This window comes from Meles meles, chromosome 5, assembly GCF_922984935.1.
Source record: "Meles meles chromosome 5, mMelMel3.1 paternal haplotype, whole genome shotgun sequence".
Classification (NCBI taxonomy): Eukaryota; Metazoa; Chordata; class Mammalia; order Carnivora; family Mustelidae; genus Meles; species Meles meles.
The window spans coordinates 28443609-28457159 of record NC_060070.1 but is presented as its reverse complement, the minus strand read 5'-3'; positions in this window follow the sequence as shown (position 1 = coordinate 28457159).

Below are 13551 nucleotides of genomic sequence, written 5' to 3'. Positions count from 1 at the left end.
AAAGACTTATTCAAAGGCATAGAACTCAGTCCATATGAGAATTAGTATTTAGGATTCTTTCTTTCTGTACTAGATAATCTACATTTCTTCTCTCACTTTCCTTTGTCAAATAAAATCTCCTTGGTATTAATAACAGATTTCTGATACATGTGACAGGTCATATTTTAGTGAAATGGGTACTTTTTAGCTCTACTTTGATTTTATACTTCAGATCCTTCTATGTTCTCTTCAAGGATGAGGATTAGCTAGAAATTTTACACATTGTCTTATCCATTGCTGTTATCTGTAGCACTAAAATGGGGCTGAGTGCATAGTAAGTAGTCAGTATATATCTGTTAAAGAAATGCATAGAAATAAAATAAATAAAAATATTATTATAATTAAAAAAAAAAAGAGATTTCTCTCCTCTCTCCTTCCATCAAAGTCTCAACATCTCCCTCCCAGCCAGTAGGTTGTTCCAAAGTAGCTGTTCCTCTAATAATTACACACTTTCCTCAACCCATATCAGAGCCTTTTTTCCCGAAAGATGTTGGAATGGAAGTAGGTGGTACAACTAGATGTTTAAGAAAGAAATTTATAACATTTAACGTTTAAATTTTTTTTCTTTATTTAATTAAGTACTTAATTAAGTACTTTAGAAGTAAGTTAAAAAAGGTTAAAAAAGTAAAGTACTTAATTACTTTACTTAATAAAGTAAATTCATCACATTTATAGATATGTTTCCATTAAAAGTAAACATCTTATTAAAATATAATGGGAAAATTTAGCAGAACTCCTGGAACTCAATAGGTACTTAATAAATTTTATTTAACTTCTTATTTTTTCTACCCTCAATTTAGAATAATCTTGCCATATACTATATTATCTATTTGTATTCTTTATGTACATTAGCATAATCTTTATAAATGTTCTGGTACATATCAATATTCAAAGTGTGACATCCCTGAAAAAAAATTATAAGGTAAAATTCTGTACATTGGATGGCGATTTTAATTGTATGATTTTAATTATAACTATAATACAATAATTCTTTCAAGCATAAAAAACATTGATTGTGGAAGTTAATAGAAAACAATGAAAAACAAAACAAAAAGCAATTTGCATCTTTAGGGCTAGGTCTTTCTGTTTTTTTTTTTTTTTTTCTTTTAATCTTGTGGAGAGCAATTCAAAGGCTATAGTATATTGGAAAAATTCCTACTTTGAAGGTCATGTCAACTTTAATATCCATGCTAGTAAGTAAATAGATTCCCCATTGAATGATAACACATACACACATACATATACACACAAGCCTTGGCAGGACTGACATTATGAAAGGTTTTATCATTTTTTTTTTATCACATTAGGCTAATTTTCCACTTGGCTTTCTTTGTTATGATACTAATAATACTTATGGCAACAGCAGAAGAAGGAACTATTTCTATAAGTATTGGTTCATGATAATTCATGCTGACACAACTATGGGATGTTCAAGACCACAGAAGCAAGAGTTAAGCTTTATGTCTTTTTCCATTCTTACCTTATAGAATTCATGGATGGTCAGCTCAGAGGCTAAATTTCTGCCAACAGTGGGCTCAAGCATTATCCTTTCTTTGCCTAATATGGTAATTCAGGTTGTGAAACTCGGCTATAAAATTTCATGAAGTTCTTAAGTTATGTCATGGCCTATAGCTCTGTCTTGGTGCCCAGGGGCTAGGGTCACTGGAATTCAATTTGTAAACAGAAAAGTTGTGAACAGGAAGTGATAATTTGTCTGGATCAATTTGTCCCTCCTAACTTTCTTGTCACTAGTATATACTTGTTACTGACTCACACCTTTTTTCATGGTTACTCCATGCTGAAAATGCTTAAAGAGAAATGGAAACTGAGATATAAAGGACAGAAACATGGATTCCTCTAAGAGAGATTAGGAAAACAATCTCTAGCAAGATACTGTCATTTATTAGCACACTGGAATGTGATAGTAAGTAGTATTCCAAGTGAAACTGAATAGATTTTCAGAGATTCTAGTATTCCTGACATCCCAAGGATAAGAATGATCTTTTCCCTATTTTTTTTAGGGATCTAATATGTGCAATGAGACACTAGTATATTTTATGTTTCTTTAATTATAAATGGGCTCTATTAAAATTACATTTTCTAATTATTTGCTACTATTTATAACATACAATTTTCATATGTATTACATTTATAATTTGTGACCTTGCTAAATTATTACTCATAGTAATTGGTGGATTTTTTAAAATAAATAATCATAATCATATCTCTTAAAAATGGAGATAATTTTACTTTCTTCCTTTCTTCCCTTTTTTCTCATCTTTTCTTCCTTCTTTTTTATTGCCTTATTGTAATTATTAGGGCCTCTAGTGTAATATTAGTAGAAATTGTGTGATTGATATCCTTCCCGTGTTCTTGATTTTAGGATATCTAATAAGTATGATACTAGCTATAGGGTGTTTGTAGATTTACTTTATCAAAAGATGTTTCCTTTTATTCCATCTTTTGATGAGAGGTTTTAATTGTGAATGAATTTTGAACTGAAATTGAAATTGAATTCTTATTTTAATATATCTTAATTGTGAATTTGTGTTGAAATGCTTTTCTCCATCTACTGAAATGGCATATTTATTCTATTGATATGGTGTGTTAGGTAAAATTCTAAGATGGCACCCAGATTTCCATGCCCCTGGCGTTTATACCCTTTCTACCAATTACCCAATTAAACACTAATTTAGATGTTGCCATGAAGGGATTCTGCAGATATAATTACGGCCCCAAATCAACTGGCCTTAAGACAGGGAGATGATCTGGGTGGGCCCGACTTAATCAAATAAGCCCTTTATTTTTATTTATTTTATTTTTTCAAGATATTATTTATTTTTTTGACAGAGAGAGACACAGGGAGAGAGGAAACACAAGCAGGGGAAGTAGGGGAGGGAGAAGCAGGCCTCCCACTGAGCAGGGAGCCCAGTGTGGGGCTCAGTCCCAGAATCCTGATCAGGACCCGAGCCAAGGCAGATGCTTAATGACTGAGCCATCCAGGGGGCCTCAAATAAGCCCTTTAACATGGGTCTAAAGGTCAGAGATGGAGGAATTCAGAACAATTCAAAATGTGAATGGGATTTGACAAGAGAGAAATTCTCAGTGTTGGTGTGAAGAAGGTGGGGGTCATATAGTAAGAAATGTGGGCAGTTTCTAGCAGCTGAGAACAGCCCAGCCCCGGGGCTGCCAGCATGCAAGCAAAGGGGATGTGAATCCTGCAACTGAAAGGAACTGAATTCTGCCAACAACTTGAATGAGCTTGGAAGGAGATTCTTCCCCAGAATCTCCAGATGAGAGCTCAGTCTGGCCAACACCTGATTTGGACTTTGAAGCCCTGAATACCCCATCAGCAATCCAGAAATGGGGGAAGCAGGATATTGGGTTTGGCCAGCAAGCCTTGAGACGTCGAATGAAAAGATTACTCAAGACAGCTTAGTAGGAGAAAGGTGATGCCTGGAGACCAGATGCTCTAGTGGCGAAAAGCCTCAAGCCAAGCTTTATTTCCACTTTTATTAATGTCGTAGTAATACACCAAGTGTTAAGTGCAAAACAAGGAGTTGAGGAGTTCGTGAAGTATGTTACCTCCACAGGTGCCTGTTTTTCTTCAAAAAATTTAAACACTGACTCCCTAGATAAGAACCTTGAGCTGCAGTAAGAACCTGGCCACTTTCAGCCAAGAAACTTCAAAGGAGGCCCAGTGTTCTGGGCAACTCCTCCTTTGCTTTTCAATTAGTCTCACCCACGGAGGCATATACAAATCAGATTTTGTCTATCCAGGCACTGTGAATTCCCACACAGGGAACTTCGGTGGGAATACCTTCATGCCAGGAAATGGCTTCACTGTGGCCTGAAATCGGGTAAATTTAACTAAGGCTTGCCCAAGCCCTGAAGAATCGCGCTTTCAGGATCTCAAGAAATAGCACCAGCACATGACTGTAGCATCATACAAGCCAGCTGTGGATTTTCTTTGCAAGGAGGGACGCATCTTTTCCCTTTGTAGAGGATGGTTATTTTAAATCCACAGACAGAATAACTGGATCTAATTGAGTACCCGAAATATTTTGCAGCTGGGCCTATTTTCACAATCTGTTGTCTCTACTGGGCACATTTGGCCAGTTGACTTCTAGGAAGCGCGTTTCATCTATAAAAGGTCTCAACTGACATCTTCTTGAACTAAAAAAAAATTTTTTTTTCCATCTACGAGGTTACCGGTGTGTGGGGGAGTGGGGTGGTCCTGGGACAGGCCATGAGGGAGAGGCTGGATGTACTCCGAATCAGGAGTGGCTCAGAGAACCACAGAATCTGGCTAAAAGCGCTGCTGCTGGGTCAGACTTCCCAGAGGAAGCCCAGCCTTGTGCGAGTCCTGAGATGAAAAACACCTGGGCGTTCCGGTGCTAGAGCACCCTCATCCCAGACTCGTCCATTAGGAGTCTGGCTCCTAACACCTATCCAGCAAATCCCAATCCTTGTCAATGTCCTGCTCCGCACCCCTCAGAGTCACAATGAGGTTCTGCCCAAGCTAGGCTGTGGCAGAAAGACTAACCAGGAGGTGCCGGCCTGAAGCCAGCACAGGGCATGAGTTGCGCATGCGCAGGCAGCACCTCGCTAGCCTTCCCGGAAGCGGAAGGCCTCAGGGAGAGATGGTCAGGCTTCTGGAGCCAAACTCTGGTCTCGCTATCTTTCCTCTACCAAGGCCTAAGCCACAGCGACCCCGGCACACTGCCTAAGTCTTGGGGCCAGCTCCTCCCAGCAGCTGTGAAGTGTCTAGAATTCGTCGTAAGAGAACAGTACTGCCTGTTCTTCGTGCCTTTGCTCTGAAGAATCGCCTTAGAGCATTGCTGTCTCTGAGTTGGCGCACAGCCAACGCATCCATGGGGGACCCGGTGCCTTCACGCAAGTCCCTCCATCGGGAAGGTTCTCTTTTAAAAACCATTCATCCATGGGTGGACTTAGTTTGCTTCCATATCTTGGCTATGGTAAATAATGGTGCAGTGGACGTGAAGGAACAGGTGACTCTTCGGGATCGTGATTTAATTTTCTTCAAATAAACAGCCAGAAGTGGGATCGCTGGATCACATGGTAAGTAGTTTTATTTTTTTATTTGTTGGGAAACCTCCATGCTGTTTTCCCATGGCTGCAGTTTACGTTCCCACCAGCTGTGCACAAGAGTCTCCACCCCCTAGCCAGCATTTGTCACCTCTTGTCCTTTTCAGGATAGCTGTTTGAACAGGTGCGGGGTGATCGCTTATTGTAGTTTTAATATACCTGATGATTAGTGATGTTGCATACCTTTTCATGTACCCGTTGACCATCGGTATGTCCTCTTTGCAAAAATGTCTGTTCAGGTCCTCTGCCCTGTATTGTATTTTTGGAAGTTTCTTAGGGGGTAGATCTTAAAAGTTATCATCACAAGAAAAAAAAAATTGTAAACTGTGTGTGGTGATGGATATTAATTAGACTTATTGTGATGATCAATTCACAATATATGTGTGTAACAAATCCTTATGTTGCATACCTGAAACTAATATGTTATGTGTCAGTTATGTCTCAAAAAAATAAAAAGTCAAAACACAACTAAGGATAAATCCAAAAGGTGACTCTTTTAAGAGCTCAGTAAGTTAGATAAAATCCAATTAAACAAAAAAGCCCCAGAGGGAGCAAAACATGTAAGATTTGGAATGAGGAAAGAGCACAACTGAAACCCAGAAGAGAGTAAAAAGAATAACACAAATCTGTGGCAGCAATTTTGAAAGTTAAATAAACGGACAATGCCTTAGCAAAATAAAAAAAATTTGAATAGACTGATTTTCAAGTGAGGGATTAAAGGGAAACTAGAAATTTACCATTCATGAGTTATTAGCAGTTTGATCTAATCTTTAAGGAAGAGATGAATACAGTTCTTTTTGGAATTTGGGGTAACATGTCTTTACCATAAGATGACAGAACTTTTTCTGCCTTCATAGTGTTAAGTGTTATTTTTTCCTTTGATGGAACAAATATGAAAATTTGGGGGTGTATTTGGAGTAAAATTATTACATAGCAGAAACCAGTACTGAAATATTTGGTCAAATTAAGATAGAAAAAATAATACTAGTCTGCATCTTTTATAGTGCATTGTCAAGAGCATATATTTCTGTGTCTTAAAGTCATATAATATAAAGATGACCAAAAAAAAAAAAAATGACACAGTTCACAGAATGGGGAAAAATGTTTGCAAATCACATATCTTATATCCAGAATATATTCAGAAATCAATAATAAAAAGACACATAGGGGGGCCCGGGTGGCTCAGTGGGTTAAAGCCTCTGCCTTCAGCTCAGGTCATGATCCCAGGGTCCTGGAATCGAGCCCCACATCAGGCTCTCTGCTCCACGGGGAGCATGCTTCCCCTTCTCTCTCTGCCTGCCTCTCTGCCTTGTTGTGATTTTCTCTGTCAAATAAATAAAATATTTAAGGAAAAAAGACACATAATCTAATTCAAAAATGGTCTAAATGATTTGAATAAATAGTTCTCCAAAGAAGATACACAAATGGCCAATAAATATAAGACTCTCAAAATCATTAGTTATGTTAGGGAAATGTAACTCAAAACCACAAAGAGATATTTCTTCATTACAACAAACCAGATATGAAATATATTGGATAAAATTGAGGAAGAAATTAATTGTAAGGAATCTTTGTTGATCTGTTTGGTTTGATAATGATTTAGGGTTATATAAGAAATGCTGGTATCTTTTAGAGTTATGCTTTGAGATATTTATTGGTGAATTCTCTCATGATGTTTAGAATTTACTTTAGAATATGTATTCTATATATATATTATATAATAAATATAAATATATTACATACAGTGAAGTTAATGTGGCAGAATTGCCAACATTTGTTAAATCTAACTATCTAGTTAATAAAACTTGGATTTTCATTATACCTGTCTATTTTTATGTATGTTTAGTTTTTTCACGTAATAAAAAGAGCAAAAAGGTGGGAGGAAGGCTGGAAACACCCCACCCCCAAATGTTTGTTAAAATCTTGAGATTATTCTACATATGATACATATTGTGTATATAATAAACCTACTTCCTGATGTCCTTACCTTAGTTACAGTACCACCATTTGTGCATTCATTCATTCATTCATTCATTCAATAACATTGACTGAGGGCTTAATTTGTGCTAGGAATTATGGTAGTGCTAGTACTGGCCGCTTGTTTGTCCAATTTAGAAACCTAGGAGAAAAAAAAAAAAAAGGAAAACCCAGCTAACCCATTGCTGAACTACTGACAAATGTTAGCTAATGAATGAATATTGTCTTAAAGCACTAAATTTGTTGTAATTGTGTATGGAGCAATAGAAAACTAGTATGTATGGCGAATTACACTGACTGGTTTTCTTAAACTGAACTAATCTTTTGTTCTTAGAAAAACCCCAAATTTGATTTGCTAGATTTTATTAAGGTTTCTGTGACTCTTAGTAGCATGGATAGTAAGATTTTTGTGGTTATGTTATTCTGAAGTTGTCTTGTGATGCTTTTGAGTTGGAGCTAAAGCTAATACTGGCCTCCTGAAATATATAGGGAAGTATTTTCAACTCCTTTATTTTTTGAAGAGGTTTTATAGGTTTCATGTTTTTTCTTTGAGCTGTAATAGAACTCATCAGAGAGAAACCATGTGGGCCTGGATTGATTGATTGATTTTAGATATTTATTTATTTGTTGTCAGAGAGAGAGAGCGCACACACACAGGCAGGCAGAGTGCAGGCAGAGGCAGAGAGAGAGAGAAGCAGGGTCCCTGATCTGAAGACCCCTGGGATCATGACCCGAGCCGAAGACAGTGGCTTACCCACTGAGCCACCGAGGCGTCCCATGGGCCTGGAGTTTTTTAGTAGGCATACTTATATGTGGGATTTAGTGTTTTATGTTTTTTTTATTTTTATTTTTATTTACTATTATTATTATTTTTTAAGATTTTATTTGTCAGGGAGAGTGAGGATGTGAGAGCCAGTGTGCATAATAAGCATAAGCAGGGGGAACAGCAGGCAGAGGGAGAAGCAGGCTCCCCACTGAGCAAGGAGCCCAATGCCAGACTCCAGTGACCTGAGCTGAAGGTAGACCTTTAATGGACTGAGCCACTCAGGTGTGGCTCTGAGGGACTTAGTGTTTTAAATATAGTGTTTTTAGTTTTTTGTTTCATCTTGGGTCAGTTTTGGTAATTTGTATGTTGCAATAACTTTTTCCATTTAAATGAGACTGTCAAATTAATTGGCATAAAATTGTTCATAATAATCTCTTACTGTGATTTTAATGTCTGTAGGATTCACTGCAAGAATTTATGCTCTCTGTTTTTAACCTTGATTAATCTAGGTATTAATTGGTTTTGTGAATATTCTCAAAGTACCAGTTCTGTTTTGTATTTCATTGATTTCAGTTCTCTTTTTTTCCCTCCCCCTTTCCTTCCTCATTGTCAACTTTTTGCTATTTTATTAATAATAATATAATAACAAGTTACTATTTTTTATTCCTTTTCTATTTTGTTGTTGAGATGGAATCTTAGGTCATTAAATACCAAAATTATCTCACAATTTTGTCTTTGACCACTGTTTCAACTTTCTCTCACAATGTCCAAATTGTTGTAGTTTTATTATCCTTTAGTTCAAAATATTTTATAATTTCTCTTGAGAATTTATTGTTGACATGTTGATAATTGATACTCTTTAAAAATTTTCCAGTACTAATTTACCTAGTTACCTCATTTATTGGTTTTAATTAAATGATCTTGTGATCAAAAAATGATTTCAATTCTTTAAAATTTATTAAGACTTATTTAATCATCCAGCATGTTGTCTACTATGGTGAATGTACATTTGCTTTGAAAGAAAATGTGCATTCTTCACTTGGGTGTAGTCTTCCATGGGTTTAAATTAGGTCAAAATGACTTATTATATTGTTGAGATTGCCTCTTTGTTAGTTTTTGTTGCGGTATTGTTGTTCATTGTTCTATCAACTGGTGAGAAGGGATTCTAAAATCTCTAATATATTATGGTTTTTATTTCTTCCATTCAACTTTCTTCTTCTGGAATATTTGAATATTTTTTAAATTTAATTTTAATTTATTTTTTGCACTGTAGTCAGTTAATATTTTAACTTTAAAGTAATATTTGACCCTTAGAATAATTTACTTTACCTCTTAATTAATATTTTGCTTTACAAAAGTAGAATACTTGTACCATAAAGGTCCACTTAAACTACTTTCCTTTATCACTGATATTATAAATGGTATACTTAACCACATTAAGATATATTATAAATCCCACAAGATAATCCCATAATTTTCATTAGAACCCATGAATTTTAAGTACATTCAAAGGAAAAAAAATGTTGCTTATATTTGCTCAGATAATAAACTTTTCCAATATTCTTCATTAATGTTTGAAGGCCTGAATTTCCCTTTTTTATCATTTTCAGACTGAAGAATTTTTTTGTTCTTAGCTTTCCTATAGCATAGTATAAAACTAAATTCTCTTAGTTTTCTTTATCTGGAAAGTCTTTATTTTCTTTTATTCTTATATACCTTTATCTTTTAACCAGCCAAACAATAAGTTGTTTGGCTGGATTTAGAATTTTGGATTTACATTTTTCTTTTTCTGGTCAGCACTTTTAAGATGTTTTCCACTAGATACTGCTTCAGTGGTTTTGAGAAATTTGTAGTCATTTAAATAGATGTGCTCTTTATGTAATATTATATTGTTTTCTACTTTTAAGATTTTTTTCCTTTATCTTTGATTTTTAGTAATCTAATTTAGATATGTCTGGCTGTGTTTTTAATCTTCTTGGGATGTACTCAGCTCTTTGAATTCATATATTTATGTATCATAACCAAATTTGAGAGGTGTTAAGCTATTTCTTCAAGTATATGTTTTTTAAATTTTGGTAAAGACTTTGCATTTTTAGAGCAGGTTCATGGCAATTTCCTGTATGCCTCCTGACCCGACATATGTAGAGCTTCCCACATTGTCAACGTGCCTGCACCATATTATGTGTATTTGTTACAATTCATGAGCCCTTCATTAGCACATCATAATCATCCAAAGTCCATGATTTACTTAGGGTTCACTCTTGGTGTTGTACATTTTATGGATTTGGACAAATGTATAAAGACAAGCTAGTATCCTGTAGAGTATCTTCCCTAGCCTAAAAATCCTCTGTGCTTTGCCTATTCATCCTTTCCCATCACTCCATCCTCTGGCAACCATCAGTCTTTGGTATTGTCTTAGTTTTTACTTTTCTACAACATCCTATAGATGGACTCACAGAGTATGTAGTCCTTTCAGATTGGCTTCTTTCACTTAGTAATATGCCAAATAGGTTGTGGTACCAATTCCAATGTTGGGAGGCAATACCCCACACCAACAAGCAGTTCTCAGAACACCAACTGGGTGTCCTAAAATTAGATTGGGTTCTGACACTGTGTACCTAGGTATAGCATCAGATTCTATAGATTAAGGGTTCATTCCTATAATATGGCCTACCATCCACCCCTCACTTCAGGCACCAATCGCAAGCCTAGGTTATTACTTCAGCTTCTGGCTGCAGATTGGAAGTTCCCATGACTTCCTCCTTGGAATTCAGATTTGGGTCACAAATGCAGGTTGTTAACCTGTACTTCTGATCACCTCTCATCAGAGGTTCCCATGACCTCCTTTGGGTTCACTTAATTTGCTAGGGCAGCTCTCAGAACTCAGAGAAACATTTTACTTACAAGATCACAAGTTTATTATAAAAAGATATAACTCAGGAACATCCAGGTGGAAGAGAAACATAGAGCAAGCAAGCTATGAGGAAAGGTCCAGAGTTTCCATGCCTTTTCCAGGTATCCCACTCTCTTCCCATCTCAAAGACTTCACCAGCCCAGAAGAAGCTCTCTGAATTCTGTCCTTTTGGGATTTTTTTATGGAGGCTTCATTACATAGGTGTGATTGATTAAATCCTTGCCCATTGGTGATTGATTCAACCCCTAGCCCCTTTCTCCCCTCCCCAAAGGTGGGGAGGTGGGACTAAAGGTGCCAACCTTCTAATCACATTGTTAGTTCCCCTGGTAACTGTCCCCATTCTTAGGTACTTTCAAAAGTTACTCTATTCAGGGGCACCTGGGTGGCTTAGTGGGTTAAAGCCTCTACCTTCAGCTCAGGTCATGATCCCAGGGTCCTGGGGTCCAGCCCCGCATGGGGCTTTCTGCTCAGCGGGGAGCCTACTTCCCCCCCACCCCCTTCTGCCTACTTGTGATCTCTGTCTGTCAAATACATAAATAAAATATTAAAAAAAAGTTACTCTATGCATGTAACAAAAGATACCTTTATCTCTGTTAATGCCTAGGGAATTCCAGGGATTTTTTTGGAAGCTGTGAGCCAGGAACCATAAATGAAGATCAAATATAGATGAGAAATAAATATATTATGGTTTTCTAAAGGACCAAATGTATATTTTTTTATAAATCACAATATTGTCTATGCATTTAAGTTTCCTCCATGTCTTATTATGAGTTGATAGCCAATTTTTTTGTAGCACTGAATAATAAATATCCCATTGTTTGGATAGACTAGTTTAATTATCCATCTATCTCCTAAAGGATGTTTTGGTTGCTTCTAGGTTTTGACAAAGCTGCTATAAACATGATTAAAGGTTTTGTGTGGAAATAACTTTTCATTTTTTCAGGAAAATGCAAAGAAGTGTGATTGCTTGATCATATGTTAAGAGTATGTTTAGTTTTGGGGCGCCTGGTGGCTCAGTGGGTTAAGCCTCTGCCTTTGGCTCAGGTCATGATCTCAGGGTCCTGGGATCGAGCCCTGCATCGGGCTCTCTGTTCAGCGGGAAGCCTGCTTCCCCCCCCCTCTCTCTGCCTGCCTCTCTGCCTCCTTGTGATCTCTGTCAAATAAATAAATAAAATCAAAAAGAGTATGTTTAGTTTTGTAAGAAACCACCAAACTGTCTTCCAAAGTAGCTACAAAGTATATTTCGTATTACTACCAGAATGGAATGAGAATTTATGTTCCTCCAGAAACTCATCAGCATTTGGTGTTGTCAGTGTTCTGGATTTTGGCCATTCTAATAAGTCTGTAGAGATATCTTGTTCTTTCAATTTGCATTTTCCTGGTGACAGTTGATGTGGGGCATCTTTTCATATGTTTATTTGCCATCTGTATGTCTTCTTTAATGAGGTGTTCATTAAAGTCTTTAGCCCATTTTTTAATTTAATTATTTTCTTACTGTTGATTTTTAAGAGTTCTTTGTCTATTTTGGATAACAGTCCTTTATTAGATTTCAAAGTTTTTTTTTTTCTTTATTCTCTTTCTCTTCTTCTGGACTTTTCAATTATACAGATGTTAGGCCTTTTAATTTTGTGCTGCAGTTACCTAAGACTCTGTCCATTTTTTCCCCCTGATTGTAAAAATCTTATTCAGGTGAATTAATTTTACTGATTTAGCATCAAATTCATTGACTCTTTTCTTTCTCATTGTCATTCTATTATTCTGCTATTAAGTGCACCTAGTAGTTTGGTTTCTTCTTCTCCCCCTCTCCTCCACCTCCCAGGGATGTATTTTTCAGTTCTAAGTTTGCATTTGGTTCTTTTCAATATTTCATGTTTCTCTGAAGTCTATTCACTTTTCATTCATTGTTAGTGTAGTTTATTTTGCCTGATTAGTGTATTATCATATGCTATGGAAAAAACTAAAGTTTTTTTTTCTGGAAACTTCAATATTACTGTCACTGTTGGGTTAGCCTCTGTTGATTTTCTTTATCTTGAGAATGAGTCTAGTTTTCCTAGTTCTTCATGGGGTGAGTAATTTTGGGCTTATACATTGTGAATATTTCTTTTTGGGACTCTGGATTCTGTTATATTCTGAGAAATATTGATATTTTGGGTTTAGTAGGCAGTTATCTTGGTTAGATTCAAATACAAACTTTTTCTTAATTTAAGGAGGATGACAATTGAATTCTTGTTGCAGACAGTGTGAAGTCTGATATTCAAATGTGTGGTTGGAGGGCCAGAGACATGGATCAAGTTTTATATGTAGAATCTGATGTTTCCTTTCACTGGCTCATTGCTTTCTGAGATTTCCTCTCACTCCCAACTCTTTGGCAGGCCTAGGTACTGCAGGCTTTTTCCACAGGTTTGTTCACCAAGAAAGATGGTTGACTTTCTATGAGGTTTTAGCTACGCTGTACCACTCTGTAACCTGTTGTCCTCAGAGCAGAGCTGTAAAGTGGAAGACCTCTACTTTGCAGGTTGCTTCCTCCAAGTTTTGACTTGTTTCTAAATTCTGCCTTCTTTGTTCAATTGATATTTTAGCCAATGATATTAAAAATACATGATTAACTTTTGTGTATTGCAGAAAATATCTAATTATGCTGATTTTTTCTTATATATTTATAGTATCTGACTTAAGAAAGTAAGGAAATAAAGTAATAGAATAATATGTACCTTGTAAATCTGTTATAGCTTAAGTAATATACATA